Source organism: Sinocyclocheilus rhinocerous, unplaced genomic scaffold (assembly GCF_001515625.1).
Source record: "Sinocyclocheilus rhinocerous isolate Xijiao unplaced genomic scaffold, SAMN03320098_v1.1 scaffold225, whole genome shotgun sequence".
Classification (NCBI taxonomy): domain Eukaryota; kingdom Metazoa; phylum Chordata; class Actinopteri; order Cypriniformes; family Cyprinidae; genus Sinocyclocheilus; species Sinocyclocheilus rhinocerous.
This window is the reverse complement of record NW_015630532.1, coordinates 1,612,589-1,630,016: the sequence shown is the minus strand read 5'-3', so window position 1 is coordinate 1,630,016 and position 17,428 is coordinate 1,612,589. Positions and strand designations below refer to the sequence as shown.

At 37.0% G+C, this 17,428-nt stretch overlaps 1 protein-coding gene across 1 annotated transcript in view; it reads left to right on the top strand.

Moving 5' to 3' along the window:
• The first annotated feature begins 12,379 nt into the window (after window positions 1-12,379).
• Window positions 12,380-17,428, top strand: part of LOC107740449 (mucin-15-like) — a 14,403-nt gene continuing 9,354 nt past the window's right edge. Inside the window, exon 1 of the mRNA XM_016552893.1 lies at window positions 12,380-12,450. The gene's annotated coding sequence lies outside the window, so the exon portion shown is untranslated. The remainder of the gene's footprint in view (window positions 12,451-17,428) is intronic.

The following is a 17,428-nucleotide window of genomic DNA, read 5'->3' as shown; positions in this document are numbered from 1 at the left end:
CAAACGTTACAAAGCTATCACTGTCCCAATCTAAGTTGAATGTAACAATCAACAGGTGCACTCATACGCAGGGAATACAACTGATTAGGTTAGACAAGCATGAAAACTTACAAATCTCTTCTGGTTAGGAGCTCCCTGATGCGTCAGTAGGTTAATGAAGACTTTGGTCCCTTAGAGTTTTTCCTTTATCACACACACATGTTCCAGGAAATCAGTCCAATGGTGACCTAACACCAGCTTTTTTTCTGATAGCTGCTCTACTGCCCAGTTCTATAAACCTCTGGATTTACAAGTCCATTAAGTTAAAAAAGCCTCGTGACGCAATTCTGAGCCATGTTGATCCCTGGAAGAAAGCATATAAACAGCCACACATTCAAACTAAGTAATACACTCAAAAGACTAAAAACCAGATCCATTTGTAAATAAAAATGCTGTAACGAAGACAACAACCCATGGGACAACTACAACAAAGTTTTAAACCCGAGTTAGAGAATTATGAATGCATAAAATGTGCTACGAGAAGAATGTTAATGAAACCTAGAGACAGAAAACAGGCCCACTTGACTGTGTTTGTAGAGCTACTGAATTACGCTCAGCAGAAATGATATATCTGTATCTATAACCTGCCATTGCATTAATGAACTACACATTCCAAGAAAACCAAAAGACAAACATTTTGTGGAACTGTCACAAAACGGTGATGTCATATATGATGGATGAAGATGGATTCTCAAATCCACTCCAGAACTTGGATCACAGAGGATCACATCAGAGCTTCGGCCATGGAAAGCCTCGTTTGCTCGGCCTTGTTGGATTTACAGCCGTCTTTCATCATTTTTACAGACACTGTACAGACACAGCCGGCGTTCTTTCATTTCACCATATGGCTCTTAAGCAAACACATATACCCACACACTAACAGACACACCCCACACAACACAAACCTTTCAAGACGCTCACATGTGTTTTTTACAACATTAAATCTTGCCAAATAGTCTCTTAGTCTGGTATTTGTCTGTGAGCATGAAATAATAGGGAATACCGCAGTGATGTATCTTCAATTATTACAGTACGGATGTGTGCCCTTCCATCTCATTGATACAGAGATGAAGGTCCTGTGGAATAATAGCTCTCCTTCAAACGCCAGTAAAAAATCTGCACAGATGCAAAGCAGAACATGAGCTAGAGTGGAGAAAAACAGGGAGAAAATCAGATTGTTTGTGTGAGAGAAAGAAAAGGAGTCTTGTTTTCCACTACACTGGAATTCGTTCCACTAGAATCTATCCTTTATGAGTGCTTTAATTTTATGGTCTTCAGTACCTCTTCTCAGACGCCCTGTACCCCTTTGAACCTGGTTCCCCCAATGTTCCTACTACAGATATCCACTACAAGGGGGCCGGCTCTCTCTCTCTCCACACTTAGCCCGTCTCTTAAACCCCAGTGAATGGAACGATGCCAGCTCCTGGAGAACTTCCCCTACTGTTGCCCTGCTAATGATCTTAATAACAGGGGTCTATAGGTGATGTTAGCTTCCTAGTATTTTTCATAGAAAGTTTTAACTTTAACATCAGTTTAAGCTTGCATAAAATGATCATACAGCCCATGACTGAGAATCATGTTGTGAGTTGCACACCTCTGCCAGACTTTTCACTCACAGGATGCATCATAAATACTACTGAAGTCGCCCTTGGGCGGGCCTCTTGAGTAAATGAAAGCTGCACACAGTTCCTTTGTGGTTAGATTGAATTTGTGCCATCAGCTTGGCATGGATAAAATGGGCACTGACTGAAATGCCACGAACCTTGCGTGAACTGGAACTCCAGGCCAGTTCTAATCTTTTGAGGGAAGAATTATGGGAGAACAGTTGTTTCATCATTAATCCATGGAATTTTCTGCAGGGCAATAAGACTCAATTACTGAAGCTTTTGAGCAAGACGCTCATAAAAGATACAGATGCTGGAGGAACATGGCCAGTGGGGCCATGAAACAGAATACACCGACATCATGTTCTAAAGAGCCTATTAGAAGACCACTGAGAGGACAGGCACAGGCATGAACTCTTCATAAAAAAAGCATCATATTAAAATAATAGTTCACCCAAAAATGTATATTCTGCCATCTACTCACCCTCATGTCATTCCAAACCGAACTTTCATTCTCAAATGGAGAAATGCTGAAGAATTATGATGATGACTGAAACTTTTAAGCTTCAAAAAGACCACAAAAGCACAGCAAAGATGCCATAAAAGCAGTTAATATAACCCATGTTAATCTTTAGTCATACAATGCTGTGTGTGAAGAACAGACTACAATTTCAGTTGTTATTCATTGATAATCTCCCTCTCCTGTAAGCTTTGTTCACATTCACAGCTTGAATTTTGGTCTGTTTCTCACAAGAACCTATCTTGAGGCTTCAGAAGACTAGGAATACAGCACATATGGACCACTTTTATAAAACCTTTTTGAAGTTTGGAAAAGTTCTTAATTGTTACTGGGGTGGAAACGCCAATGATGAGGGCCAGATGACAACATGTGAGGTCACCAAATGTTACAAAGCTATCACTGTCCCAATCTAAGTTGAATGTAACAATCAACAGGTGCACTCATACGCAGGGAATACAACTGATTAGGTTAGACAAGCATGAAAACTTACAAATCTCTTCTGGTTAGGAGCTCCCTGATGCGTCAGTAGGTTAATGAAGACTTTGGTCCCTTAGAGTTTTTCCTTTATCACACACACATGTTCCAGGAAATCAGTCCAATGGTGACCTAACACCAGCTTTTTTTCTGATAGCTGCTCTACTGCCCAGTTCTATAAACCTCTGGATTTACAAGTCCATTAAGTTAAAAAAGCCTCGTGACGCAATTCTGAGCCATGTTGATCCCTGGAAGAAAGCATATAAACAGCCACACATTCAAACTAAGTAATACACTCAAAAGACTAAAAACCAGATCCATTTGTAAATAAAAATGCTGTAACGAAGACAACAACCCATGGGACAACTACAACAAAGTTTTAAACCCGAGTTAGAGAATTATGAATGCATAAAATGTGCTACGAGAAGAATGTTAATGAAACCTAGAGACAGAAAGCAGGGCCACTTGACTATGTGTTCGTAAAGCTACTGAATCACACTCAGCAGAAATTATATATCTGTATCTATAACCTGCCATTATGGATAAAGATCTGCCTCACCATGCATAAAGGTCCACAGCAATCAGGCAAAGGGAGGGATGGAACACGGGGTAAATCTCCTCAGGGAGAATCGAAGGAATTGGACTTGTTTGTTGAATAAGTGCTGAGGAGATTTTTCCAGCTGTTTTGTGGTCAACTGCTTCCCTCACAACCCCTTTATTCATTTATACATTTTCCATATGGAAATGTTCTGAGACGAATGTACATACACGCACATTACAGTCCTGCAGTTACCCTCTTTTTTGAATAATCTTTCAAGAAAGAGAGAATCTGAACTGTAATTGGCCCAATATTTACTCAGGTATGGCCATCTATGTGTTCAGTGTATGCAAAAGAATGTGAAATGTCAGATTAGAATTTAAATTTACATTTAAATGAGTCCAATAATCAGTGGCAGTTGTAATATAGGTGCTTCTTTATGGCTGCCTCATCTTCCACTCGTCAGTCTTTCCTGGCATAACTTTAGCATGAGAATGACACTGTGCACCTTCTATATATGTTATTATTTAAAAGCTGCTTGTGATGGGCTTTGGTTCATCATGTGACTTTCTCATCACCACCTGCATTTGGTGGTTATCAGTGTATTACAAAGGTACAAAACAGATTTCAGTACTTCAATAGGTTGGTATATTAACATTATATCAGTTAATGAAAATACGGTATTTAACTGTAAATTTAAGTTAAAACCTAAAACGTTGCTACCGTATTTTTTACGGTAAAATTCCGGCAACCACAGCTGCCGGTTTTTTACCATAAATTTTACAGATTTTTTTTTACAGTGTAGGGCTGCCTCATCTTCCACTCGTCAGTCTTTCCTGGCATAACTTCAGCATGAGACTCTTCTCCTGTTGTCTACTAACGGTATCCACATAGCACAAAACAGCCTACATAGTGGGGGGCATTTTGTCCTCCATTACTAAGAGTCTGGGTGCATCAGCCTCCATTCAAACTATGCCAAAATGATTATGCTATGATTATTCCCCAATGATCACAAATGGAAACAAAACCTCTGCAGTGAGCAAGAATGGCTCGCATTGTCTGATTTCCAAACAAGAAACGAGTAAACAATAAAATAAAGAAATAAACAAATGCACCCCTTCCCTGTTGTGTAATTTGGTAAATCCCCAAAGCGCTAGTACATATTAGTGAGATCAGAGGATGTGTATGTTTAGAAAGAACCACCGTCTCTAATGAGCTACATGTGGATTTGGACAAATGGCTCTGTGCGGGTGCTTTTTTCCCCCATTCATTAATCCACTATGATTTATTGGATTCGTCATTTATGGAGAAGTCATCGAAACTTCCAAAACACATGTTCCTTTTGTTTGCTCCTCTCTGTCTGAAATGTTGTGCAGGGCATTTGAGACCTAAAACACAAGAAGGCCTAAAATGAACCCTGACATACAGTACACAGTCAAGGCTGCTCTGAGGTGGCTCAGTCTTTGCCTGCTCCAAATTCTGTGTAAAGACTCAATGCTGCATACAAGCATACTAAAATATGCCTTTATTAATTATGTGTTTATAATAATTTGTATTTGTGTATTGCATATTTATGTGTGCATTAAGTTCTCACGCAAAATTCTGCAAAGCTCACAACAGACACGTAGGCACATTCCATTGTTTTTACCTCCATTCCATGAGAATCCGGTTTATTCTAAATGAGGGCGTGCGTGCCTGCCACTACTAATTTTGTTATGTCATTTTTGTTTTATTTATGGTTATTCCTTATAAATGTGACCCTGGACCACAAAACCAGTTTGTTAGGATAGGACAATATTTGGCCGAGATAAAACTATTTGAAAATCTGGAATCTGAGGGTGCAAAAAAATCTAAATACTGAGAAAATCACCTTTAAAGTTGTCCAAATGAAGTTCTTGGCAATGCATATTACTAAATGCAAAAATTAAGTTTTGATATATTTACAGTAGGAAATTTTCAAAATATCTTTATGGAATATGATCTTTACTTAATGTCCTAATGATTTTTGGCATAAAAGAAAAGTCTATAATTTTGACCCATACAATGTATTTTTGGCTATTGCTACAAATATACCCCAGCGACTTAAGACTGGTTTTGTGGTCCAGGGTCACAAATAAGTAACACTTTTGTATGTAACGTAGTTATTTAATTAATAATAAAAGGTAGTATGTCAGTTGGTTCCAAATTATGTCTAAAATGTATTATAAATATATGACTGAAACAGATAATTAAAATACACGTATCAGTGTTTCCTTAGCTTATTTATATTTTTGGTCAATGTAAGAGTTCTTTCCCTCTCAGGTGATCCATTGCATTACCAGTATTGCACCTTATGTTAAGTCAACCTAAGTATTAAATGGGTTGTTCTGGTTTATATTTCTTTTTAAAGCTTCCCTGTAAATACTTCAGTGTTTGTGTAGGATTAAACTAAGTGGCTGTGCAGGTTTTTGAGTTATTAGTCAGTGAGGAGCACAGCAGGAGTAGAAGCCAAAGACTGCAGTCATCTGTACAGCGACTCTGCAGGCAGACGCAGGAGGATTCAGTATGTATACTGCTCTGTCATAATGAGTGGAAAAAATGAGTACTCAAGGACTGAAAGACAGAGAGATTCGCCTTGTTCCCTGTCGACCAGTCTAAAATGTGCCATCTCAAAAAATGAGAAAATAACAAGCAATAAAGGTGAAACTGACAGAAAGAAGAGGGAGAAAAATGAGAGATACAGAGCAACAGCTACCAACACAAATATGGATAAGACTGTAAATGATGATCTGTCTGGCAGGAAGGACATTTTCCCTGTTTTTGCACACAAGAGGGCTATCTGTGCTCTGTGCTTAATTCATCACCCTGGACTATAAAAAAAGGGGGAAATAAAAAATGGAGCAATTCACAGCAAATGCTCATCTTTAATCTACTGAATTATTATACATTTCTATTTAATGCCATTTGTGCTTGTTTTACTATAATGTTGCTAATTGGAAGTGTTTTTATTTATAAAGTGTATTTAAGTGTAAGTGTATTTAGTGTATTATGTAAGTGTTGTGCATTTATTTATTTATTTATCCCCCAAAAGTTCACTAAAATTGTGATGTTTAGCAACTGGTAGTGATGTCAACACATCATAAATTATACATGGACACCCATTTAAGTCTTATATAGTATAAATAAAAGATCCGGTGCCAGTAGAGACATTTTCATGAAGTTCTGTCTCATTCTCCAAATAATGATCATGCATGTGCAATTGTATTTAATTCAAACCTGGCCACATTTGTAAAAATGGCTTCAAATGTATTGTTGTAACAATTTATCCCATTGACTCCTATGTAACAATTAATATTGATAAATGTTACATTGGTACATTATAAGAATAACAAAATAATTTCAACATATTAATAAATTATTAAATGTATGAGACCTTTTTACAACTTAATTTCCCCATTCATAAATGCTGTGTCTAAAAGTTTAAGATGGCATTTAGAGACCGCAATGATCTGCACTCTGTCCATGTATGTTGCGTGTTGGTCTCCTGTAGGTAAATACATTTTCAATATTTTACATTTTACCAATATGATCATGTTTTTGTGATTCTGTGTCTGTATATGTGTAAAAGGGAGAATGCGTAATTCTAGGTCTTTTTCAAGTTATTTATTACTTGTATTAAATCCATCAACTTGTATATTACTTTAATAAAATTCATAACTTTCATTCATCAAGTACACAAATCAAATACATTCTTGCTTCAAATACACAGAGAGAGAGAGAACAAGCACCAATGGCAAATGTGTGAGAAGGAATAAGGAAGTAAAAAAACTCTGAAGGAAAACAAAGAGTAAGATAAATTAGACAGAATTCCAAAACACTTTCTTTCAATGATAATAATGGATTGCTGTAGTGAATTTACTAAAAAGAAAAAGAAAAAAAAGGTGTTGAAGCCATGATATGTTTATCCAGACTCATCGGTTTTGCCGGGAAACTGATGTGTTATATAAAAAAGATTCCTAACAGATAAACATTGGGTAAATATTATGTAGCCGGAGCTTTGAAGTATGGTCTGTGGTGATATGCGGGGGCCAGTTCCGAAAAGCGTTGTAACAGATAGCATAAATCACTCCAATATCATGACACTTTGAAAATATTCTCTTGGCTGCTTGTTCTATGCTCTAACAGACAATATGAGCTCACCATTCATACAATAATTTGCACTTCACCCACAATATATCAGCTCAGCACTTTGAAGCAGTTTTATGTTGGTAAAAGGCCATTTAATGTATCACACTGTTAGGAGGATTATACATTTTGAGTCACTCTGGATCCATTCAAGGATCTCCTGCTGACCAGAACAGTGATGTCAGCATTACAAAGTGTTTAAAAGAGGCAAATAATGACGAGTCCATTTTAACTGGCATGGGCACACAGAGCAGTTGGTCTTTCCAATGCCTGTTAAACAGCATCATACATAAAAGCAGGATGAGGGCTAGAGAAGGAGAGTAAAAGAGCTAACCCGATCTCATGAAAGTGCATATAAATAGTACGCCAAATAAAAACCAAAACTCGTGGTACTGATACGCAAAAATGGACTTTGGCGTGTATATGCTACGCAATGGGTAGGATTAGGATTGTGGGGTAGATGCGTATCAAATGCACGCCAACAAATTTCGTATCATATGCTCGCGAAAACTGCGTATTATATCCTAATTTGCTGCTTGTTAATAGTTAGTAAGGTAGTTGTTAAATTTAGGTATTGGGTATAGGATTAGGGAATATGGTCATTAATGTGCGCTTTGTATTATATGCACGCCAAACACGTGCGTAGCATATACACGCCAAAGTAAATTTTTGCGTATCAATAAAACGAGTTTTCGTTTTTATTTGGTACTATTTATACGCATTTTCATGAGACCGGGCTCAACGAGCACATACATAAACACGCTTCAATTTTCATTATAACTGAGTGTTGCTGCAAACTCCTAAGGTGTGCAAAATATTCAAACAGTGGAAATGTTTAGAGCATCTTGGTCCTCATTTAACGCAGGGAGGAGGATCACACATGCTTTCCATATGCAGTAAGTGTTGGGAGCACTGAAGCAGTTGGAAGAGACCCACGCTGGGCCAACGGTGGAGCTACACTGGGCTTTCTCTGGTGTAGTAATGGTTGGAGCGTGCTCAACGGGAATAGCTGCGGTAGTGTTAAACCTCCGTGCATCTGCCAGGAACGCTGCCGCAGAAGCAGTTCTGTCTCACTTCGTCTGAGCTTCATAAATGCCTTCATTGTGCCCAAGACACTGCCAGAGTCAGGCAGATCACGCCACATCATGTCCTGCCACACTGTGACTGAAAATAGACATATTCCCAGCATAAGAATCTGACGAAAAAACAGCAAATGTTTATACAATGTTAGTCCGGGGCTAGTCAATTAAGTTCTCAGGAAAATTAGGCCTGTTGTCTTGTGCAATAATCATTTTGTGTGTGTGTGTGTATTCTTGCCTTTAATTCTTGCTATTAATTGACTTTTGCCTCAATAAACTCCTAATTTGCTGCTTGTTAATAGTTAGTAAGGTAGTTGTTAAATTTAGGTATTGGGTATAGGATTAGGGAATATGGTAATGAATGTGCGCTTTGTAAGTACTAATAAACAGCCAATATGTTACTAATAGGCATGCTAATAAGCAATTAGTTAATAGTGAGAATTGGTCCCTATACTAAAGCGTTACCATATATAGGCAGCTTAGTTATACTGTATGTACTTATATGTTATCTACAGAGCTCATTACTTACAGACATATTCATTATGCACAGACATATTCGTCACTGGTTTCATGACTCAATGCTTATTCATTATGGTGTGTCAAAAATGCACAGCATTGGCCCCCCTATGAGCTGTGATTACATCTGTTCTGTGGATGATAATGCTGAACTCAACCAAGCTGAGTTCTTCCTAATTAAACTCCACATTCCTCTCAAATGGATTGAGAGGGAAAGTGCCAAGGTCATTCTGGGCTTTTAAAAATATCTGTCACATTTAATAAAATACAGCTGACAGTGAGTTTGTTTTCTTTTTGTTTGTAGCCTTGTATTTTTTTGCCACTGTGTTTTATTTAAAAAGCACTTCAAAGTAGATTGAACATGATGGCATGTTACCAAGAATGATGTAGCTAGCAAATTTTTAATTAATTCTATTGGATTTTTTTATTTAAAAAAGAAAGAAAGAAAGAACAAGAAAAATCAGAAAAAATCACCGCTGTTGTGGTGAATTAGTATTTATTGAGAACAGTGATAAAAGTGTGACAGAAACTCTGACCACAGATGGCTGTGAGTCTTGTGCCTAATGCCATAAACTAAAAATAAAATTATCTCAGATATCACACTTTTTACACTATTTTATTGTTTATAGGAACAATCCATGGTTACTGGAACAGACCTTAAGTGTTTTTGTTAGTGCAGTGCTACAAAAGCCAACCGGTTTTTTTTTATTTATTTTTTTTTTTTTATTGCACTACAAAACCATTTGCAAACAATGCAAAAGTAATGCCATAAACTAAAAATAAAATTATCTCAGATATCACACTTTTTACACTATTTTATTGTTTATAGGAACAATCCATGGTTACTGGAACAGACCTTAAGTGTTTTTGTTAGTGCAGTGCTACAAAAGCCAACCGGTTTTTTTTTGTTGTTTTTTTTTTTTATTGCACTACAAAACCATTTGCAAACAATGCAAAAGTACGGACTGAAATGAGGTGACAGATTTAAAGATAATAAAAGTCCATGATGTGAATCTACAATGAGAGAATGACATCTTCCTAATGACATTTGCATAGTCATCATACACATTGTGTCAACTGAGTGGCGCACTCTGCTAAGCCACTGGCACTGAAGCCTTCATGTTTGACAGGGCAGTCGTGGCCTAATGGTTAGAGAGCCGGACTTGTAAGGTTGTAGGTTCGAGTCTCAGGTCCGGCAGGGATTGTAGGTGGGGGGAGTGAATGTACAGCACTCTCTCCACCCTCAATACCATGACTGAGGGGAGACCCTTAAGCAAGGCACCGAACCCCCAACTGTTCCCCGGGCGCCGCAGCATTGGCTGCCCACTGCTCTGGGTGTGTGTTCAAGATATGTGTGACACCATACTTGGCCACATGTCACGTCCTTTCCTTTCATTCTGCACTAAAAGTCTGCAATTTAACATATATGTGCATTAAGGCAGTGAGACAGAATGATGGATGAAGGTTTGAATGAAATAAAGATGGAAAAGTCACAAACATGTTTTGGCCCATTGTGAATTACAAAATACACAAGTATTCCAAGTCTCCAGACGCATCGTTTCATTTTCTCACATACATCTGTGCACGTTTGTGTGTATTTGAGCTTTTTGATAAATCACCATAATTTTAAGTAATTGTCATGGATTAGTGTAATATGAAGTTTTATGTTACTCTATGGTTTGTATCATTATTTGTGTGTGTGAGTGCGTGTGTGTGCGTAGTCTGTATGGACTCTGTAATTGATAGAATCCAGCTGAATACAAAAAATGTGTCCAAGTGACCTAGTTTTTTTAGATGTGATTTATGGATAAAAGGTCAGATCGTCAGTCAAAAAATCTCACAAAGGAATGTTTTATCTCACATTCCCTAAATTTAAGATGCAGCGGTACTCCAAGTTTTTATTCTCTAGTCTTCAAACAGGCCACTTTCTGGCCTCCTCAGGGTGTCAATCAGCAGTGAAACATAAGTGAAGCAGGATGCTGAGCTCATGTCTGAGGAAAGTCTCTCTCTTATTATCTCTCTCTGTTTTTCCTCCAAATCTGGAAACGTTTTAGGTCTGGATTCTCTCTCTCTCCCTTTTCTTCGTCTATTTCTATTCTCTCTATCTCTGTGCTGGTCTGCAGTCACATAGGAGGTGAGCAGTTCTTAGGAAAAGAGTAGCTCTAAGCCCTGATCTTATTCTGAGTCACTCACCAGATGCCCTTAAATGTTTGCACAATTTGTTTTCTTCTAGCAAAGTCTTTTCTAAAACCATCTCCTTGTGTTCAACATATCTAAGGTCAATATCGTTGCCAGAACTGCAAATCAAAAGTTGTTGTTGAATTGTTTGTACCGGGTGGTTATGTTATATAGGTCAGTACTTTATCTGTTCAGTTTGACTGTGAAAATAGCCTTCAATTGTTCATTAGACCAAATGTGGAAGCATTAATGTCACAAAAGTGATCTGATCTCTAAACATCTGTGATGTTCTTTGGTGAACAAAATGTCTATGGGAAGAGAAAACCTCTCACTACTAATCATATACTATTACTGAGGATATTAATCATTATAATCATGCATCTAAGATGGTCTTTGACTGGGAAGTTAAGCTCCACTCCCACATTTTCCAGGGTTTATGTAATAGTGTGATAAACGGAAAAGCAGCTGCTGAAAAGGTTGAAAAAAGTGTCGTGAAAAAACCTGTAGAAGAGAGAGGGGAGGAGAAAAGGAAAAGTCTGTGGTCATGGAGTTTGGGTTCCGCTGGTTGGACAGAAAGATTCCAGCTCTAGCACACCTGTATATATCATTGTATGTCTGTTCACCTTTAATCATATGTTGGGCAGCAGAAAGTGTCTTTTGTTCCATTTGAGACTTTGCAGGTTAACTGAGGCTATTGAAAATGTCTCTATAACATTATAAATACTGTAGCCATTTTGTAGCTTTTCAAACTTTCCACATAAGTAGGTCTATTGTAGTTCATGGATTCACACATAAGGTGCAAAAACAGGTTCACATAACTTCATTCAGATGAAGAATTGCCCATCTTTTTAATTTTGCGATATGCTCATGGTTTGAGCATACCAGTAGCTTTTCAAACTTTCCACATAAGTAGGTCTATTGTAGTTCATGGATTTATACTATTTATACTATAGCCTACATTTACATCTTAAAGAGATTCACCTAAAAAAACGGACATCATTTTTTTTTCTGTCATAACGTTTTTCAAAAATGAAATGACAACCACAAAAAGGAATCATTTAACACTTACACCACATCGTTATGCCAGTAGGTGGCGACAAGTGACTGTGTTGGTGAGGGAATCATTCACCGCAACAAGGGTTCATTCAGAAAGGATTTAGTGACATGAGTGAGTGATTAAATAATTCAGTAAACAGATTTGTTCACAATTTGTTTCACATGGATGTATTTAGGAAGGAAACTGTGTGCTGCTTGGAGACGTGGCTTTATCAGGACTGGAACTGTTTTCATTGTTGGAGCAAAAGTAAACAAAATAACTGCCAACGTTGTGTTTAAAAGGTAAGTTACTCAATATTACCACCTTTTCCATTGAACAGTGTACAAAAGCAACAAAACTCTTGTAATCATGCTGTTGTTTGAAATATTAAGCTGCAGTACAATGGACATGATTGGTGACCATGGCTGTTAAACAAAGTCTATCATGTTTTTTGTTGTTGTTGTTTTCATCTGCTTTTGTTGTATGGAACAGAACACAAATAGTGTTGTGTTGGATAACAGAAAAAGGTAATAAGGTTTTGGGATGAGGGTCACATTAAAGTGAGTCAATAATTTTTATTTTTGGGTGATCTATTCCTTTAATCCCCTCACCCTCTCCAAACCAGCGCTATTGTTGTTAAAGGGATAGTTCACCCAAAAATGAAAATTCTGTCATTAATTACTCACCCTCATGTCGTTTCAAACCCGTAAGACCTTTGTTCATCTTCAGAACACAAATTAAGGTATTTTTGATGGAATCTGAGAGCTCTCTGACCCTCCCATAGACTGCAATGATATTACCACGATCAACGCACAGACACGTAGTAAGGACAAATAGAAAGTTCAAAAGAACAGCATTTATTGTATAAAAAACATTTCTTTTGTAACAATTGTTTTACTCTCATTTTAGAACAATTTAAAGGGTTAGTTCACCCAAAAATGAAAATTCTGTCATTTATTACTCACCCTCATGTCGTTTCAAACCCGTAAGACCTCCGTTCATCTTCAGAACACAAATTAAGGTATTTTTGATGGAATCTGAGAGCTCTCTGACCCTCCCATAGACTGCAATACAACTGAAATGTTCCCAAGTCCAGAAACGTAGCAAGGAGATCTGTAAAATAATCCATGTGACATCAGTAGTTCATCCGTAATTTTACGAAGCTACGAGAATACTTTTTGTCCGCAAAAGAAAAAAAAAACTTTATTCAACAATTCGTCTCCACGTCACCCTGTAGCGCCATCTTGGAGAATATCAGCTGGACATAAACAACGTATGCTGTTCTGTGTCAGCTGCGTCACGCCGGATCTGTTTCCTACGTTGTTGTGATTTGATCTGACCGAAAACAGCGTATCCGTGTGACGCAGCTGACACAGAACAGCATACGCTGTTTACGTTCAGTGGATACTCTCCAAAATGGCACTAGGGCGACGCGGAGGAGACGAATTGTTGAATAAAGTCTTTTTTTTTTTTTTTTGCGCACAAAAAGTATTCTCGTAGCTTTGTATAATTGCGGTTGAACCACTGATGTCACATGGATTATTTTACAGATCTCCTTGTTACGTTTCTGGACTTGGGAACATTTCAGTTGCGTTGCTGTCTATGCAGGGTCAGACAGCTCTCAGATTCCATCAAAAATATCTTAATTTGTGTTCCGTTGAAACGACATGAGGGTGAGTAATTCATGACAGAATTTTCATTTTTGGGTGAACTAACCCTTTAACTAAAACTAAAGCTATAAAAAAATTGCTTTTGTTAATTGATATAAATCTGAAATAAAATAAAATATAAATATTAAATTAAATTAAAAACTTAAACATTTTCTCCAAACCTTCTGTAAAAGTTTATTGCATAAACTTGTCTGCAGAGGTTTATTAATTTGATCTGTTCATGAAATTAACAACATTACTTGACAGGTAGAGTAAGAGATGATACTAACATTAAACATTCCCTTCACTGTCTGAATCCAAGACAGTATCACAGACACACTAACATCAACATACACACTCATCTAAAGCCAGAAATATATTAAAACACATTCTGGCCCTCAATTCAGAAAACTGTAAGTTATCCCAGAGGCCAGTCAACTTAACTCAGAGTATCCCAATAGAACAAAACATTCCTCTGATACTTAAAAAATATTGCTTTATCTAAAGGCCTCATTTAAAACATTTTCTTTTGGCTTCCATGAATACCATAAAATGTTTGAGCAAAACTTCTGCTGAACCATTATAAACCTTAAGGGAATGAACTGGCTTTGTTGTGATCAAAATTGTTTGGCTTGCTTCTCCCTATATAATAAATCATCACTCAAGGACATGATGTTCATGCTGTTTTAGTGTACAGCTGCTAATCATATTTCATTTAGTATTGTAATCATTCACATTTGACACAATCACTGCATATGTCTGTTACTTCACCATTCATCAGGTTCCCCTCAGTCAAATGCAGTTCACAGCTTCCCCATGAGGTCTTAAATTGCAGGAGGCCCCAAATGAATTATTAAAAAAACAAACATCTACTGTATGCTTTCGTTGGTATTACACTTTCCTTGTCTTCTAGTATGCTGTCATACATGGCAATGATCACTTCATATTTTATTCAGTTTTATTCAGCTTTCCATAAATACAGTGTGTGTTTTCTGTCGGAGCTTGACAGCTACTGTGTGCTGCAGCTTTATAATGTGAAGCCCTGTAGTTGTGGGCACCAGGCTTTTGTTCTCCAGGGGCAGTTTATGGCTCAATTTCATTTTATTCATTTGAATAGGAACCTTCTGCAAACAAAATTTTCCAATGCCCATATAAGGTGTAAACTGAAAACGCTTGGACAGAAGTTGCCTAATTTAAAGGGTCAAGAAAGCAAATAAAGTAAATGTGATGTTGGTTGCTCCCTATAAAGGAAAATTTCCAACAGAAAACAGCCCACATTGAGAAACACTGCCAGGTTTTCTTCTTTTGTCATGACTATTACCCGTAGAAGTTTATTTATTAATAATTATTAATAATTATTTCTAATTGTGTGAAAATTATGTTATTTAACAACATTATGGACAGAAGTTGCCTAATTTAAAGGGTCAAGAAAGCAAATAAAGTAAATGTGATGTTGGTTGCTCCCTATAAAGGAAAATTTCCAACAGAAAACAGCCCACATTGAGAAACACTGCCAGGTTTTCTTCTTTTGTCATGACTATTACCCGTAGAAGTTTATTTATTAATAATTATTAATCATTATTTCTAATTGTGTGAAAATTGTTATTTAACAACATTGTTATTTATATTTTAAAAACATTTAACATTTTACTTTACTTTACTTATTTTTGATGAAAAAACTAATTAATCTATATACTTGGATGACCTGAAGATGAGTAAATTTTCAACTTTTCCTAAATTTTAAACTACTTCTTTAAACATTTAACAATTTCGACTGATTTGTTTCTTATTTTAAACAAAGGTGTAAGAATTAATGATAAGGACATTGAAGGTCTTGATGAAGATGTTTATTGCAGCACAGCAGTGAAAACATAAATGTAGTACCTTGGATTCAATGGAGTCAGAATAAACCCTGAACATCCTAAACTTAAACCTTTCATACAGTTACAGTTTACAACTAAACTGCAGTTGTTAAGACCCTTCTGAAAAAAGAGCAATCTTGATAACACCATATTGAGCAACTATAGACCAATATCAAATCTTCCTTTTATAGGCAAGATTATTGAAAAGGTAGTTTTTAATCAGCTGAACAACTAAACTCAAATGGACACCTGGATAATTTTCAATCTGGTTTCTGACCATATCACAGCACAGAGACAGCGCTTATTAAGATAATAAATGATATTCGCTTAAATTCTGATTCTGGCAAAATATCAGTGCTGGTACTACTAGATCTCAGTGCTGCGTTTGACAGTGTCGATCATAACATACTTCTAGAGAGACTGGAAAACTGGGTCGGGCTTTCTGGGATGGTAATCAAATGGTTCAGGTCATACTTAGAAGGGAGAGATTATTATGTGAGTATAGGAGAGCATAAGTCTAAGTGGACGTCCATGACATGCGGAGTCCCACAAGGCTCAATTCTTGCACCGCTCTTGTTTAGCCTGTATATGCTCCCACAAATTGCCAATCACAGCTATGCTGATGATACCCAGATTTACCCAGCCTTATCTCCAAATGACTACAGCCCCATTGACCCCCTCTGCCAATGCATTGATGAAATTAACAGTTGGATGTGCCAAAATTTTCTTCAGTTAAACAAGGAGAAAACTGAAGTCATTGCATTTGGAAACAAAGATGAAGTTCTCAAGGTGAATGCATACCTTGACTCTAGGGGTCTAACAACTAAAAATCAAGTCAGGAATCTTGGTGTGATTCTGGAGACAGACCTTAGTTTCAGTAGTCATGTCAAAGCAGTAACTAAATCAGCATACTATCATCTCAAAAACATTGCAAGAATTAGATGTTTTGTTTCCAGTCAAGACTTGGAGAAACTTGTTCATGCCTTTATCACTAGCAGGGTGGACTATTGTAATGGTCTCCTCACCGGCCTTCCCAAGAAGACCATTAGACAGCTGCAGCTCATCCAGAACGCTGCTGCCAGAATTCTGACTAGAACCAGAAAATCTGAGCATATTACACCAGTCCTCAGGTCCTTACACTGGCTTCCAGTTATATTTAGGATTGATTTTAAAGTACTTTTACTCGTTTATAAATCACTCAATGGCCTAGGACCTAAATACATAGCAGATATGTTCACTGAATATAAACCTAACAGACCACTCAGATCATTAGGATCAAGTCAGTTAGAAATACCAAGGGTTCACACAAAACAAGGGGAGTCTGCTTTTAGTTATTATGCCGCCCGCAGTTGGAATCAGCTTCCAGAAGAGATCAGATGTGCTAAAACATTAGTCACATTTAAATGCAGACTCAAAACTCATCTGTTTAGCTGTGCATTCATTGAATGAGCACTGTGCGATGTCCGAACTGATTGCACTATATTCTATGTATAATCGTTTTCTTAAATTCATTTTAAACCTCTTAAATCAATTTTTTAAATAATTTTCAAAGTTTTAAATTCCTTGTTTTATTGTTGTGATTATTTTTTTTCTTTTCTTTTATGTAAAGCACTTTGAATTACCATTGTGTATGAAATGTGCTATACAAATAAACTTGCCTTGCCTTGCCTTGCCTATCTCTATCTATCTTTCTATCAAACTGGATTTTGACCTTTGACCTGTACATCAAATACTTACATCTATCTATCTATCTATCTATCTATCTATCT